This window comes from Nicotiana tomentosiformis, chromosome 5 (genome assembly GCF_000390325.3).
Source record: "Nicotiana tomentosiformis chromosome 5, ASM39032v3, whole genome shotgun sequence".
Lineage (NCBI taxonomy): Eukaryota > Viridiplantae > Streptophyta > Magnoliopsida > Solanales > Solanaceae > Nicotiana > Nicotiana tomentosiformis.
In genome coordinates this window covers 73,080,565-73,083,482 of record NC_090816.1, presented here as the reverse complement: position 1 = coordinate 73,083,482, position 2,918 = coordinate 73,080,565, and the positions used below count along the sequence as shown (strand labels likewise).

Here is a 2,918-nt window from a genome sequence, read left to right as displayed (position 1 = left end):
TTTTCAGAGGCAAAAACAAGACTGCTTATGAGGCAAGAACAAACCGTACCAAGAGCAACAAGGCTAATCAACTTTGTTGGTGATTCAAGTGGGTTGAGTCATCCATAATCTCTACCATACTCACCAAAGAAGCTCAAATGGAATGGTAAAAGGGCTATAACTGGAAATCAATCAAGTGGAAAGAATGGCAAAGTTGAAGGCAAGAAAGTTTGATGGCAAGACACAACGCTAATGTGAATTGGGCTCTTGTTTGGACAGTTAGTTGAATAGTGAAAGTTATTGTAGTTGTTTTGGAAGTGTTTTGATTACTGATATGACAGTACAATTATTTTGGTAACTACTTGTTTGGTTGGTGACCGGTGGATGTCAAGTTATCACTTGGCAGTGACAATTTTTGGCATTTATAACACGACATCCAATTTGTCTTCTTTAATGTATTATGATAGATGGTTGTTGTCAAATTTATGACATTATGCTTGTTATTAACTCATATCCAATTATTCTTGTTGATTATGTTGTTAAAAATTTGGAGGTTTAGTAGAGAATTGAAAAAGAAATAGGAAATTATGAGTAATTAGAACTCTAATTTGATGTTTCATATGGCCAAACACGAACGAGAAAAATAGTAGCATCACCTCCTGATTTGTAAGAAAAACGCATCTCATAGAATGACATTTTGAGAAATTAGGAACTAGCTTTCAGTAAACATTATTGCTAGAGTGCAAGTAAGCAAACAAAAGCCTACTAAGCTTACATACATCACTGAAAATCTTGCATACATTACATACATTACTAAGCTTACATGCATAACTTCATCACAAAAAAGCTTCAAATGCATTACTTGCAATTTTATATCTGCAGATTCTTAACCAAACATAAGCCTACTAAGCTAAACCAAACAAAAGCCTACTAAACTAAATCAATAACTGCTACTTTACTTCATCACAGACGCGACAAAGAATCCCAGAAATAGTGCCCATGAAGCAATAATCAACATCTTCAAAAGTGAAACTCTTTCTTCTAATTTTCCGACATTATTAGCTTCAGATTGGTTCATATCTTTCATGGAAATTACTTCTTCTCTCAATTTGTACCTTTCAATATTAACAACATCCAACGACGACGTTAATCCTGTTATTTCAGTCATAGCACTATCGCATAATATTTTATCTTCCCATTCCCAAAAATCACAAGAAATTATCTGTCAACCCCATTCCAAACGACATTAGTTAGTTGAACCAATTAAACTTTGAGATCGAAATTATAAGAAACATAGGGGGGGAAATTAACAATCAACAAAATTCGCAAACCTTGGGCCTCGGGCATTTATAGAATTTTCTACCGGGGTTAGCTGGAGTACTTGAAGTAAAATGGTGGGCTTTGAGACCACATCGACACCTTATCTGTGATGAACTACCAGCCTGAGGCATTTATGTTGCAGTGAGAAGGAAAGAAGAAAGCATGTATAGGGGTTGAATTTGGTTGGGTTCCTCTTTTATGAATCCTAATTTTTCCCTTTCCATCTATGGGGTTCTTTTAAAAAAGAAGAGCACTAAATTTGGGTTTCGGTTAAACGGGTATGAATACTGTCCGGGCGGATAATTCTAAGATGGATATGTATTTGTGGGGGTTTTTAATGCTGGGATCGGTGCCACATGGAAGTCTGTTAGAGTAAAGGGTGAATGTGTTTACTTTGTTAACGGTGGGGTTAGTCTTGGACCGTATTCGAAACGGAGAAAAAACATGAACAATAGACGAAAGTACAGGGATAATATTAGCTTTTTTCCCTAAAAATAAAATAATATCATCTGCTTCTTTTCAAATATGATGAGCAAACACATATTTCAGCAGCCACACATGCCTTCCATCAAATTTTCATAATTCCTTTTACAGTTGAAGAATATTACATTTCGTCAAACCATATCTGGGCGACAGCAAACTAAGCACATTAATCTCTATTTCCCGCAATTATCTGTTGGGATCGAAATAACCAGGGCGTCATGCAGAATCAAACAATTATAAATCTTCAATGACAATAAATCAGACGACAAAAAAACTATAAAAAAGACTTTATTATATTGATATGAGTTTGGTTAGTTGACCTACATATGATAAAACTAATATAGAATAAAATTAAAATTTTGAGAGAATAATCTCCCCTTTAACAAAACTCTCGTAATGACTACATTGTGGACTCTATTGTGTTCTTGTGTATGAAGGAGGGATCATCAATTTATAGAGTTTCACAACTGTCACGATCTCAATTTCTCACCTTAGGATGTCGTGATGGCACCTAATCTCTAAGACTAGGTAAACCAAACATACATTGAAATAATAATTTAAACATCAAATTAAAACTGTTAAACTATCAAAACAGAATCTAAACGGTACAATTGTCAAAAACTCCCCAAAACCTGGTGGAATCGAGTCATAAGCTCTACAAGAGTACGCTAATACTCTCGAAATACAGTATTGTTTTGTAACAAGAAATAATCAGTAATACAACTAAAGCAGAAGGTGACTTCGAGGCCTGCAAGCGTCGTGCATGTTTACCTTGAAGTCCCCGGATAAAGCTAAATGATCACTAGCGCCCGGCGCGGGCAGATGTACATGGATCTGCACAAAAATATGCAGAAGCGTAGTATGAGTACACCACAACGGTACCCAGTAAGTATCAAGCCTAACCTCGGTAGGGTAGTGACGGGGCCAGGTCAAGATACCTACTAGGACAAGAAAACTGGATAGAATATAGCATAGTCTAATAATGAAAAACGAGGAAATAATTGACAGACAAGCAGTTCAATGATGTAAACTAACAACGGAAATTGAAGCGATAAAGGCAACAAGTAGTGAACACATGAAGAAACAACAAGTAGTCAACACAGACAATTACAATTAAGACATTGAAGAAAATAACA

At 35.6% G+C, this 2,918-nt stretch overlaps 1 long non-coding RNA gene across 1 annotated transcript; it reads right to left on the bottom strand.

Moving 5' to 3' along the window:
• Positions 1–726: 726 nt before the first annotated feature.
• LOC104107933 (uncharacterized) lies at positions 727–1,722 on the bottom strand. The gene is made up of 2 exons (XR_011407855.1): positions 1,311–1,722; positions 727–1,201 (listed from the first exon to the last, which is right to left on the bottom strand). It is a non-coding gene; the product is annotated as an uncharacterized lncRNA (long non-coding RNA).
• Between the last annotated feature and the right edge of the window lie 1,196 nt (positions 1,723–2,918).